At 42.2% G+C, this 14,093-nt stretch overlaps 1 long non-coding RNA gene across 4 annotated transcripts in view; it reads right to left on the bottom strand.

Annotated features, from left to right (window-relative positions):
* Positions 1-2,209: 2,209 nt before the first annotated feature.
* LOC311431182 overlaps positions 2,210-14,093 on the bottom strand; it is a 49,690-nt gene continuing 37,806 nt past the window's right edge. The window contains exons 3-5 of one of the 4 annotated variants that reach the window (XR_014689301.1): positions 10,545-10,781; positions 3,565-3,643; positions 2,210-2,971 (exon numbers count right to left, since the gene is read on the bottom strand). This is a non-coding gene — a long non-coding RNA (uncharacterized lncRNA). Of the gene's footprint in view, positions 3,644-4,285; positions 7,639-10,544; positions 10,782-14,093 lie in introns of those variants that run through there. The other 3 variants (XR_014689300.1, XR_014689302.1, XR_014689303.1) reach the window with 3 other exon arrangements.

Raw genomic sequence — 14,093 nt, 5'->3', positions numbered from 1 at the left:
TTGCTCCTTTTCTTCTTTTTTTCACGCCCAGAGGTAAAGAGGTGAGTGACAGATTGCCAGTGGGGGGAAAACTGATGCTGAGCAGTGCTATTGCAGCTTCTCTGCCTTTTACACTTGAGCAGGAAGGGGTCCTGAAGCAAGGCACTGAAGCCAACAGCTTATCCACAAAGCCCCCAGCTAATTAGTCATAAAAAAAAAAAAAAAAAAAAAAAGAATTGCAAACTGTCAAGAGAAGAAAGTTGGGGTTTAAAAGGATTTATCTTTATAGTTCTAAATGGCTACAGTTCAATCACAAAGCAAAAAAATACAGGATAATTTACAAAGGGTCAATTTGATAAAAGGAGGGAAAAAGATACCTGAGTTTCATTTAACTCACCGGGGAGGAAGTCGTGTTCGGTGTGCTGGCTGCACATGCATGTAGCTGGATAATTGCTAGGTTAGGAACTGAAATAGCGGTATGTGGGCATGATCCGATGGAGCAAGCAGATACATGGGGAAAAAATAAAAAAAAGGCTCGGCCTTGGGCAATGTGTCATTGCATAGAGAGTAGATCAACTATTCGTTTCTGAAATTTACACTTTGTAGGGCATAAATAAGAAGGGAGGATCAGCTTGCTCCAACAGTAATGAACATACCCTCTGATGGATGCTGCGTGTGGCTCCATCTAACTAATACAGCCCCCAAAATGCTATTGGAGCCCTACAGAAGTTGTGTGCTCTCACATTGCATATTTTTTTTAGAAAGTAGCTCAATTAGTCTAAGGGTTAGCTGAAGTAAAGCTCACCTCCTTATCTCCTAGCCTTTCACATCACAGCAGGTACTGCAGAGCCAGCCCCTAGGCCTCACAGTGTGCCTCTCAGCCAGGTAAATATTTACTAATCACATTTTGCAAAGGGCTGGGACAAAGGCAGAACAGTTCAAAGTTTTGAAAGACTGGCTGTGAGGGAGTTGTGTAGAGACACAAAGGGAAATCTGGGACATTGGAAAGAAACTCACAGCAACTGGGGCACCTTGAGAGCCAGGCGAAGAAGAAAGATGTAGAAGAAGACGCAGAAGATGCACAGCTGCCAAAACAACTGGCTGGCATCTGCAAAGCCCCAGAAGGTGTGCAGTGTGCTCATCCAGGAGCAGGACAGTATGTGTGCGTGTTGGAGACTGGGGAAGCTTGTTTTCACATGATGGAGAAGGAAGTTTTCCCTGTTGTCCTACAGTCACACATACTGCAGCAGAAGAAGCCTGAAGGAAGAGGTCAAGTTCACCAAGGGAGACAAAAACCAGTCTGAAAGATGTTTTCAAGACACCCTGCCTTGAATCAATGTCCCAGTTGCAGTTTTCCTGCCTGTCTTTGCACTCCCGAGTTACAATGCTCTACCACCAAGTTTTCTTTTCTTATAAAAGAGCAAAATGAATGTAGTGTTTATTGCTCACAAAGCACAATGCCATAATCAGGTTAAGAAAACAATTGACTGAATGTTGACGTGTGATATTAAATGAAACTCGGTTCTGAAAGGCTTCATTTGCTCATTGGGGACGCTTGTCTTGTTTACAATGTCACTTCTGCTACAAGTGTTTTTAAGGACAGATGCTTCTGAGAATTAGATGAGCCTGATGGTCTTGTGAAATTGCCATGCAAATTTACCAGGCAGGTTCAAAGTCAGCTGCCTCACCTATCAGTACTAATAAAATGAACATGTATTTGCTTTGTTTGAAGAAGGGGAGGGAGAAAAAAAAAAAGAGAGAAAGTAGAGGAGACAAGGAAGGAGGAAGAAGGGAACACACGTAGAATTAGAGCAGCAGTTGGTAGAGGTGAGAAGAGCTGTACATACATCAGTAGCACGTCGTCCTAAATTAGCTCTCCACCAGTTCTGTACCCACCTTGAAAACAAGCTCCTTCATGCTACTTAATCACTCTGTAGTATGAAGTTTCAAAGAGAAATTCATATCCCAATAACAATATTTTCATTGTCCTATTCTTGGAATTATCAAAACTGTGCCACTCTAGCCTCAACCAATCATATTCATCCTTTTTGGTCTAGTCTCAGGGCTTCCTTATCGTTTTTTATACATATGTTTATGAATCAAAGTGGTTGCTTTAAAGGCTGATTTTTCTGGTAAGTTGCTATTTTGAAGGTAACATCCTCAGCAGTTGATTGGGGATCTTCTCTAGGTTTCCATTCCCCTACTAGAAGAGCATCCAAGTTTTAAGGCCATATTTTGCCTGCCATGTAGTTCATATCATTCTCATTTTAAACAAGCAAACTTTTTTTTTTTTTTTTTAATGAAATCTGTTGTAGCTCTGATCTCCCCAAACTTCTCTAGAGGAACAGCTAAGCACACTCCAACCCAGGAGATCAGCAGCTGATACCCCCATGGAACCAAGAGTGTCTCTCGCTGTCTAATCAGGAGGAGTCTTGGGCACACATGGATTTACCACTTTAAGAAGGCTCCCAAATCTTAGCCATTTTTGAAGGACCTCATAGTTTCAATATCTTTTGGTTTTCTGTGCTCAAATTAAAGCATGTGTGCAATGGGCAGCCTAGTACAGCTAGCACAGCTCTGCACAGTGTGCTGACTGTTTTTCTGAACCTTGAGAATTTGGCATGTGAAGTCACACAACAGAGGACAATGATGTCCCCTCTAAAAACGGAAGGACACTTTTTATTGGCAAACTACCAGCAGCAAGAGATTAAGCTAACAAGGTAAATAATGGAGGCATGATAAATGTACTTTTTTTCCCCCTACTCAATCCCTTTATTGTGTTTTGTGGTATAAAAACAATAAACTGCTGTTCTCCACTAAGTTCCTCATATTTAGTGGACTCAAAGTCCCCTTGAGGTTTGAGAGGTTGAATCTGCTGTAAAAAGCCACGTGAGTTTATGCAGAATTCTCCTGGTTTACCGAGATACTCAGGAGGAGCACGCAGGTTGATGTGCCACCAAACTGGAGTTGAGAAGTAGATGCTGAGACTGTCCTGTAAAGCAAAGGAAAAGAGAGGGGTAGAATTGGAGACACTATGTTGGAAGAAGCATAAGTAGAAATTTTTGCCAAGCATTGTCTGGGAACTTAGCCGTAGAACTGGCTAGCCCAGAAATTGTTTGAGACAGTTCACAACTTAGAAAAAGCACTCCAAGCTAAGAGCTACACATACTTGTAAGAGCCTATAGATTAGCCAAAAATCCAGTCTGAGAAATTTATTCACAGGACAAGACAGGGAGCAACACTGAGGTTGGAGCTACAGAATACAGCTGGAAAAAAAAAGCAAGCAACCAAGAGGAAAAATAGACCTTGAGCCCTGTGTTGGTGGAGATACTGGGTGCTGTAAGCAGTCAGTGGGACTGATGCTGGAGCTGCTCAACACCTTTAGAAGAGGCAGCAGATAAAGAGAAGCAACATTAAGAACAAATCAAGGGAAGGGAAATTTACTGCTGTCTCTACTTAGAGATTGTGGATTGAAAATGTAGAGAAAGATGGTGAAAACATTAAAAGAGGCCAAGCAAACAATTCCACTAGCACTGGCAGAGTGTTTTTAAATCACATCCTTTTATAATCTACTATATGCATTACCATAACATGGCATTGCATTATTCGGGCACGTAAACAATTGTTGAGTTCCCAACTTCTGCCACTGGAAAAAGACGATGACCTGGGGGAAAGAATTTCTGTAGTAAATACCTCAGCATGAATAATAAGATGAGGTTATTTAAGTGACAGCTTCTTGAAAAATTAGCCTAACTTCCTAATAACTGTACTACACAGCTTAAAGAAATCTAATTTTATCTCTGCCTCCCACACAGTAAATCTCCCTATCGCATTCTTTCCTTGCTTCACTGCTATTTCTTTGCTTAATAATCAGCTACTTAAAAGATTGGGGATAATGTTAATAATGGGCAAATTAGATACACAGAAAAGAAGTGTTTTCTGTGCTTTCAGAGGTACCCAGCATGACAGTCATTAAACTAAAACCTGGGCTTGAAGAGGGAGCAGCAACCTGGGCAGGCTGCAGAGGAACAGGGCAAGGACTCCGGCTAAGTTAGCATCAAGCAGACAATGTTAGTCAGTTTAGCAGTGATAAAAAATAAAATAAAAAACAAACAACAGGAACTCCTCTCCCCTTCAGCATTTTTCTCCCATAAACTAATTAAGCTATAATATTATGAGCACTTCCTTTCAGCCTAGGCTTCCCTTTTAGCATGACTGTGGGCAGGCTGGGCAAAGCTGGGTTATTGCTTAGATGTAAAAAAAAAAATAAAGAAAGAAAAAAAAATAAAGAAAAAAAAAAAGGCACTACATTTTGCCTCAGTCTCCTTTATTATTTTGTTTCCAGCTCTACACAAAGCCACTCACATGCCCAGTGGCTCAATCTCACTTCCAATTAAGTCAATGATAAAACTCACATTGACTTAAACGGGAGCAGGTTTGCATCCCAAAGGCTAACAGTCAAGGCTTTTAACAGTGAGACTAATAATAGGGAAACTAGAAGGAGTTAGAAAATGTCCTCTTCTCTTTTCTTAGGCACAGTAATTCAAAGTGAATAGAGTAGGCATGTTCAGTTTGAAATTATTTTCAGGGAGGAAAAATACGTAGCGAGTCTATTTATAACGCAGTGATTCAGCTCTTCTTATAATTTGTGTGGATGGATCTGCGGCAGAGAAGGAGGCAGCACGTAGCAGGAGTTACTGACTACCCCCCTTTAAATAGTTTGCAAGCCCTTTCTTAGCCCTTACTATAGTCAGCCCTTACTATATAAGCTAGCCTGTGCAGCAGCGTACACATGGCTGGGTGCTAAAGTGTTTTGCCTGATTAACTTGCTTATATTGGAGCCCACCGATGAAGAAAGAGCAGAAGAGCCAGGAGGCACATCGCAGTTCTTCAGCGTTGGGTTCCTGCTACGGGCAGGGTCCATGCAAGGCCAAGGAAGGAAGACATTTTTATTTTTTATCTTTTTTGACAAAATCAAGCAAAAAGGAGGGGTTAGGACAGCGACGGCCACATTCATGCTGCAGTGAGCCGATGCACAGCAGAAAACGTCCCGATGGCTGCAGGCACACAGCCGCATAGGAACCCTGCCTCCTCCTGCCTGGCAGACACCCAGACAGCACAATGGGACTCGTTCTGGGGAGGCTGACACCATGGAAAGTCGGGAGCCGCCTGCCAGCTGGATTTGACGCTCCTTCAGGATGCCTGTGCGAGTCATAGCTGCGACGCTGCGCCACGTGTGGGAATAGGGAAGCCTGCCCTGTCACGGCGTTGGGAGCATTTCCCATCTGTTCTGGGTGCTGCTTGCTCGTCATCGGATGGGTGCACACCACCTATATTTGTGCCTTTTCCTCCTCCTTGCTTCTTCCCTGCTAGTAGGGTGGAAGGAAATGCCTTTGCCTTTTCCAGTGTTTATTACCAAGCTCCAGCTGAGAACGCTGAATTGCAGCACTGCCTGAACAACCTGCTGTGAAACTTCTGCTGTGCCTCAGCAGAAGTTGCTCAGGATGAACATGAGGGCAACACGCATCTATAGCATCAACTCCCAGATCCCTCAGGCCACAGTCTGGAGGGTCCACAGGCACACAACCACACTTGCACTGGTTTTCTCTCCTTTTCTGCACCATTCTCCTTTCCATTTTTTATTTATATATATTTTTTTAATGTTATGGCTTCAGAAGCCAAAACAGCCCCAACCACTTTCTCTAATTACAACCCAGATCGTGGTTTCTTGTTCCTGAGTCAGACACTGAGGGCCAATGGCATTTGAAACAATTATAAAGTTGATCCCAAAATAGTACCTTGGTACAAGAAGCACAAACCGCAAAGCCTCCCGGAGAAGGAGGCAGTGCAGATGTGGGGGCTGAGGGTCTGCCCCCCACCCCTCTCAGAGCACTAAGGTCTGTCCTGAGCATCTCTGCTCCCTGCCATGCACTGGATGCCCAAATCCCAGCACATTCCCTTCCTGCAGAATCCACGCTGTGTGACCCACAGATCTTCTCTGGCACTGTATGTTCAAGAGCTCTTCCCTGGCACTGCGACGGCACGGAGAAGATGCACCTTTGGCATCGCATGGGAGGTCCCACCTCATCTGTGGAGAGCAGAAGCAGGGGAGAAGCACTTGAAGAGCTGCAGCAGTGCCTTTGAAAACTGTACACACCTTTGGGAAATGCCCTCCTGCAGCCAGCTATCCCTATGGGCCAGCACAGAGAGGAAAGGGCTCCCCTCCACCCTCCCTGATGCCACAGACCCCGGTGTGTCTCATCCTGCAGCTCCCAGGGCGACTGTGGGCAGATTCTGGGTCGGGGTGACAGAAAAGCTCCCCGAGACCTTGCCTTGCTGCTGTCCTTCGTCTGCAGGGAAGACGCCAGCAGGCTGGATGCCAGCAGGCTGGCCTTGCTTGCCCAAATGTGCCAGGTGACCGGCACCCATGTTCCTGGTTCCTCTCTGGCTTGGCTCGCTTTACAAAGGCGCTTTCTTTGTCTGGCTACTGGAAGTTCACCCGGGGCTCTTAATGGATGCTTCCCCTGCGCCGTGACTACTGATAAACATTCTTCATTAAAGTATAAAATTAATCTCTGCTGAATATATGGGATGCAGCCCGAAGCCCAGCTCAATCTCCATTAACTGCATTGTTCTCGCAGCTGAGGGAAATAAGATTTATTTTAGTCAGTAAAGTGAACAAACACCACCTGTGATCCTCTCAGGAAGATGACCTGAGCTAGGAGGTGACATTTTTACTGCTCCTTTCTGACTATAACCAGGCCTAATGGTGCATGGCTTATTATGCTTCCAGAAAAGCCATCTTTTTCAGTCGAAAATGAGCTTTTTGTCAATTAAATTCTCAGTGAAAATAAAGACATGTACAACATGCGTATAATAATTCAATTTAAAAAACACACCGCAAGAAAGGGGCTTTTAAGAATGGTGCTGTAAATGAAAGATAAGAGTTTTAATTTTATTTCTATTTCTATTTTGGCTTGAATAAATTGCCAGTCTTGTTAGCATTTCCTACACAGTGATCACAGGATGAATCAGCCCGCAAACACGACCAGCCCCTTTGCTTTCCAAGCGGCTCACTGGCTGAAGGAACTTATCCACTGCCACTGCTGTATGGATCAATGGGGTAAGTCACTTCTTCATACTGTCAGCTTGGAGCTCTGACAATCAATGCATTTACTGTTTGAGGAGGGATGGAGAAACTCTCTCAGTGAACTGTGTGTGACTTTCAAAGCATAAACAGAGCTTAAATGAGGACAAGGATACTTCTTCATTACATTGCTGTTTCAAGGTTAATGCAACTCCTGGGAAGTTCAGAGCCCATAACAATGCAGGCTTTCTCCATACATGTTGTAAATCAGGTTTCTTCCAGCAAAGTTAGACAGTGTGTGCCAAGCAGACATTGCCTACCCAGTTTGTCCTTGAAGATGTGCTGTGCTTGGTTTCCTGCACATGACACAGCAGTGTTAAAAATACATCCAGGAGTGATGTGCTTGCATTCTGCTCTGTGATCTCTTCTGGCACAGTCTTAGGGTCCAGGACTTAATAGAATTCAACAACTTGAGTTTTCAGGCATGCTTGGGACAAACTTTTAGATTCAGCATCCCACATGTACTCTCCTCCTCTCTCACCATCTGGGAGCACTAGGTGGAATCACAGCTCCTACAGGGAGAGATACCAGGATCGTGTTGACTGATGCTGATTTGTGCAAGAAGCCAGACCAGGTGGGAATCCCATGGTCTGGTTCAGGATTCACATGACATATACACATGGCACGTGAAAGGGCAGGAGAGAGAAAAGAGGTTTTTAATGGAATGCCATAGATCTGTTCAGGACTAAGTTTCATGTCATTATTTGAGGCAAAACTTATGAAGCAGGTAAATTATAGACAGTAAGACTAATGCTGTAGTGATCATTACTGCCAGAGGCACCTAACTCCTCTACATCCCCTTGAAAATCTGCTGCATGCTGCACTGGTGGAGCAGAGTAAGGGCTCTGACTAGTAGAGGCAGGAAAATCTCCCACCATTTTCATGCTTCATCTATGGTTTCCATAGCACGTTTGGCAACATCTCAAGCCTTCCTCAGCCCTATACCTATTATCAGTTACGTTACGTTACAGTGCTGCATTTTAATTGCTGTGTTTTCTGAGACAGAGATGAATCTAAATATATCTCAAGCGCCAGCAGTGATATTTAGCACAGCTACTGTAATTAAGTATTCAGCCATCACCAACAAATAAACTTCTCACTTGAGCAAATGGGTTCTCTGAAAAACACCTGAATGTTTGACAAAATTCCATTTTCTATTATTTTAATATCATTTGGAGGCCTAGGCTTTCTTGATTGGTGGGGTGTGCACCTAAACTGCCAAGAAATTGCCCGTTTTTGATCACAGCTCTTTTTCCTTTTATGAATGCAGACACTGACAGCTCTAACAAAGATACTCAGCTAGGAGCCTTTTTCTCCTTTAAGGAAAATGAAATACTGCTGGGTTAAAACCACTAATTACAGTTTATAATAACAATACTTCCTGGAAAAAAAAAAAATTATACTTAACTGTTGTCTTTTTTTTTTTTTTTTTAAAACTAAAGATTTGGCCTCAGTCTGATGGCTAACAACTTCCAAAAATCTTCTTCACTGGTACAATTTAACTGGCAGATTCCAGAGCAAAAAAAATACCCCTATCCCATGGTATCAACATATCTTACTGTCAAACTATTTGCTTTGTGTTCCTAGTGCATACATATTTCATGTATGCAACAGGAAGCAAAGAATTTCAATGCATATCACTAATACCTCTCCCCCTTCCCCCAAAGCACATTGTTGAGTGTGAGTAGTTTAGAAACTCTTGGAACTTTTGGTGTATGGGATACTATAGAAAGGGAAAAATCCCTTACTAAAATGCCCGGGCTGAAGTAAGCTGGTGTAGCTCTATGAAGCCAGTGGAACTGCAGGGATTTGTACCCAGACCTCCACATCTCGGTACAAGTACACATATCCCTGCTTTTTCTTGAAGCATTCTCTCCTCCAAGCTCTTCCACTGGGACCGGGATGCCTTTCTCACTCCCCTATTCCTCAGAAAACATCTGAACATTATATGTATTTGAGAATAGGGGAATAGTGGGAGGCTGAGCTTCTCTCTCAAGAGTTTTCAAATATCAGCTTTCATGCTCCTGGGATTGAAAGAGATGTGAGGGGTAGGGAAGGTGACAACTGGGCTTTTCAACCCAGTGGGGCAGTGGTGGCACTGGATCATCTGTCTCCCAGGCGTTATTTTGCAAATTCTTTCCACTGACTTGCACAAAAGATCACACTGAATACTGTGAATGGCATTGAAAACTAAGCCAGCAGCACTGAACCAGAAGGACGCTTGCTGAATGAAAGCTCGCTTGCTCTCATTTAAATGATAGCTACACAAACTGTGCAGGAAACACTGAGCCTGATCAGAGAAGTGAAGGTGAGAATATTTATTTACCTTTCTTATAACTGCTTTTTTGTTTGGCCCATGGGAAATAGCAATCTAAAACTGACTACAAACCCACATTATTTATCAGGTAAGGGAATCTTCAAAAACAATCACTCTTGTGATGAAATCCAAGGACCAGCTTCTGCTATTCTTAATCCCTCGAGAAGCGCTTTGTTTTGTGTGTATTGCCACTGAAATCGATGAATACAGAATGGGGCAGAGTCTGAATGTTCATAGACAGTCTGGAAACATAATCTAAATTTTTCAGACCTTATCCCAAAACTCAACCATGTTTGTTGTCGCATGTTGTTGCAAAGACACGTCAACACGTCTTTGTTGCTTCCTACAAGATGTAGAAAATGGCAGGACTGGAACTAGAGCATTTGTAATCTCCCATGTTATTTTAACAATCCCAAATACAAATTCAAAGTCACCTTCTGGGTATTTCAGCGGCATAAGCATTTTTAAATACAGCTATTTAAAATGTCATATCCTAGTATATCCAGTCTAATGAAGTATTAAAAAGGAAGATTTCAGTTGAGTAAACATTAATAATTGATTAGATGGAACATACTGGCATGCAATATTTTGAACAAGCAGCAAAGCTAAGCCAAACCACAGAAAACATGTTGCAGCACCTCCTCGAGCTGAGGCTCACACTGAAGGCAGATCTTGAAGAAGGGGAAAAGTTGGCCCAATGAGAAAAAAAAAATAAAATCAGTGCTAAGAACAGGCATGTTCTCTGCTCAAAGTATGTGAGGTTACTTAATTCTCTTCTTCCTGAGAGCTCATGCCCGCAGCTGCTGAAGTACAGAAACCAAAGTGCTGAATTTCAAATGGGCAGTTCATGAAAATACTTGCAAACCATCTAGAGGTTAATTCAGTAATGCTAGTCAAATTCACAGAAACAAAAAGACCAATGCCAGTGGCATTGTAAGCACAGTAACTTTTACTACCTGATTCAAATCTCTCAATCAGCATGCAAGAACTGGCAGAAATCTGACATCCCTGGATCTAGGAGCAAGCTCCAAAGGCTAATGCCAAGGATCACATTCCTGAGTCTGCTTCTCTCAGACGTTCAGTGAAGTCCCATGCCCGTACCTGTCTCTCACTCTCTTTTCATCTCTTTCATGTTGGTTTCTTCTACTTGTCTCAGACTCGGTTGAAAAGATGTGCCCCTCTGGCTGCAACACAAGACACGAGGGTTCAGAAAAGCTCCCATGTCCTGTGTTGTAGCCGGAGGTCTCACAATAGTTTAGAGCAAACCCTCTGGAGTGCAGGCTCCTTTCGCAGACAGAGCTCTTTTCCTGCACTTCTGAATTCAACCTATGTGTCAATCTGTGAAAGAGAAGCAGAGAAGAATGGAAATCAGGTGCTTGTGGACAGCGAGCAGATAACACTGTGTGCGGCTGCTAGTGTCAACACTGCAAATGGAAAAAAAACACCCAAGTAGCCGCCAACCTGGGGCAGAAGGGTCAAATTCAGACCTGGAGTTAATAGTTGCCATGCAGTTGACCTCCATAAAGCCACACCAGCTCACAGTAGGGTGAATGAGCCTGACTGCCTTCCCAGCAAGATCTCCAAAACTTGGAGGCTCGGAGCCTTGGCAACTTTGCATGTGCCTATGCTTTCAATGACAAATAAAGCTAAGCAAATAATTAGCTCCTAATCATGTCTAAACAAATTCTGCCTTTTGTTTCTTGTTTGCAAATTGCCCTTACAGGGATCACAACATTTCTAAATTTGTTATGCACAGTTGTTTATGAATGCCTTTATAATTAATAATTCCAGGTTTGCAGATCACTTGTACAGAGTTGTGAATATCTGCAAATCACACTGCGTTTCTTAATTATATAAACCATGTAAGACTCATTCCTGATGACGTTAGTTGCCTAATTAGCTAACTGACACTGTGGATATGCAGCTCAAGAAATTACTTCTGGTAAATGTTCAAACTATTACATTCAAAATCGGCATTGGGGAGAATAGTTTCTGCTAATAAAGCTTCATGCCAAATTTCCACAGAAACAATCCCTTGAACTGGTTCAAAAAAAATGAAATTTGCCTATGTATCTAAGCGGATACTCACAGGACAGAACGAGGTTTTGTTTTGTTTTGTTTTGTTTTGTTTTGTTTTTGTTATGTTTGTTTTGCTTGTTTTTTAACTGCTTGTTCATCTCAAATCATAAATTAATGCTAACGAAAATATTCAGAGCTGTTGTTGAATTTCTTATGAGCACAGTATTTACTTGCTTGTCTTCTTTTCCTTGTGGACTTACAATTCATTCCCAGCTGAAATGCTTTGAAAGGCAGAGCTTGAAAAGATTTTTTTTATAAATGTCAGCCCAGTACAGTACATTGCTGGGTATTACAATAAAGATCAGCAATTTGGAGTCAGGTATACAAGACAAGATTATTGCTATCTCTGTTCAAAATATCTTTGGCAGATTTATTGTTTTTTTTGTCCCTGACTCTTTACATATGACTTTTATGTTGTCACTGCTTCCTTTGGTACTTTTGCTTCTCCAAACAAACTCGAAGAAGCAGGAGATGAAATGAAGAGTACTTAGCTGCTATTTTTATGAAGGTGACCCACTGCATGCCTGTTCAGGCACTCTGATGATAAGTACTCACATTAATAGAATTTAGTAAATTACATAAGCTGTTAGCTCTAAAATGTCAAACTTCTGTTCAAAAGATTTTTATTATTTTTTTTAAACTTTCCTATCTACTTCAAATAAAACCCACAGCTATCAGCTTTGTTCATTTACAGACTTATCGCGCATGGAATAAAGTACAGTTCAACCCGTCACGGATCAGATTAGGCAAAGGACAAAGCTATGAATTAAAAGAGCTTTCCACATGAGGGCATCAAAAAGAATGTATGTTTGACAATAACATGGCTCTTAAGGTTGTCCAATGACTAATGCAACAAGTTTTCAGCCATTAGTCTGCAACTTGAAGAACGCCTCCCCCCTTTTTTGTATGTATGTATGTATGTATTCTGAGAGTTTTGCAATGAATGATACAATTTATCTAGAAATTAGTTATTTCCAGCCACCTGCCATTCTTATCTCAGCTGCATAGTAGAACAAAAAAAAATATCATTTTTACATTCAGTGTGAAAAAAAGAAAAAAAAATCATGCCAAACTCCATCTGTCTAACCAATTCCCTAAGCTGTACCTATATAGGCACTAAAAGGAAATCAAAACACGGAGTACTAGAAACTTGGGACTCAGAATTAATCTGCTTTTTACAGAAAAATTATGTGCAGATGAAGCTAAAAGATTCACTCCATCCCTATTACAGCAAGAAAATTCAAGGCTAGAGCTGAAATTGCATCCTTCAAGATTTGCTGATGCCCTGTGGAAAAAGCACAAAATTGTTTGGGTTAGAGAAGATTCTGCTTAATTAGTCTATATTTCCTTCTTTTGTGTCTCCTCATTTTTGCTCACTGAAGGTATTTCCAAGAGAAGTTACTCTGAGTTCACAAGCCTCTCCGGAACAGGGTGGTTGTCTGCTCTGTGAGGCGTCTCACATAGAGAGCAGGATGCTCTATCCAACACATCCTTTCACTCATTTTATACTACCAACGGGGGCAAGTCAATTTATGGATAAATGGGAAACCTGCTCATTCCTAAGGATTAATTTCCCTGGTTTGACAGAACAATCATCTTACACTCCATGGCTATAAACTCTGAGTCTTGATGAATACTGATGGGATGGAGAGCAAGGGAGAGGTTTGCAAATCACCTCTTGCATGGCATTTCACTTCCCTCTACCCAGAGGAGTGGGAAGCTGGTGTGGCTAGCTACCGTGAACATTCACTCACGTTGTGCTCCTCTGCTGAGCTGGTCTGCATAATCCACAATGAGCCATTCAAGAACAATCAGTGGAGATATCATCAGGCAGGCTGTCATTATTTCTGTGGTCTGTGTAAGGAGCAAGAACAGATACAGCTGCTCAAATGGCTACAGAGGTATCTCACTGGTCCTTGCCCCGGGGGTGAGGAGCTGGCATGCCAGATCCCACAAACATGTCAGACCCACCTTTAAATTGGAGGCTTGAAAGGAGCTCTGCCTTCCACCACCAAAGCCACCCTTAACATTTGGTGGTATGGCCGGACTCAAGATGGGAAAGGGTTTATTTTCCAGTTTCAGAAACACATCACAGGGATGCTGAAGCCACCACATGTGAATTTGAACTTCAGCCAGGGTGATTTGTCTTCATCTTCAAGCCATTAAATGTAAACTAGCACTTCCCTTTGGATTTTTGTACTGGCTCCTCTACCCGTTACCATTACTAGTTAAGGGAGACGTTTTTTGCGACTCTTGGAATCAATTTTCTGTCCCAGCCCCCATTATTTGTTGCATTTTTTGGACTTGTGACAAATACCCTTTTGTTCTTCTAATTAAATTTCACATCTGTTCCACACCAGTTCATCTTACTCTTGGGAGAGGAAAGTCTCACTGGAACACACTAAAATTTCAATCATTTTGTAGAAAAATAAATGTGAGTATACACAACAATTTACCTAACCACTGTGAATTAATTTGGTGTTTAAGGTGACACTGTACTAATTACATATTAGCACATTAATGGTGCTGCAGGCTCTAATCTTTTCCCTTTGAATGAACAGTGCAAACTGC

Source organism: Aythya ferina (assembly GCF_964211825.1).
Source record: "Aythya ferina genome assembly, chromosome: 2".
NCBI lineage: Eukaryota > Metazoa > Chordata > Aves > Anseriformes > Anatidae > Aythya > Aythya ferina.
This window is presented reverse-complemented; position numbering and strand designations above follow the sequence as displayed.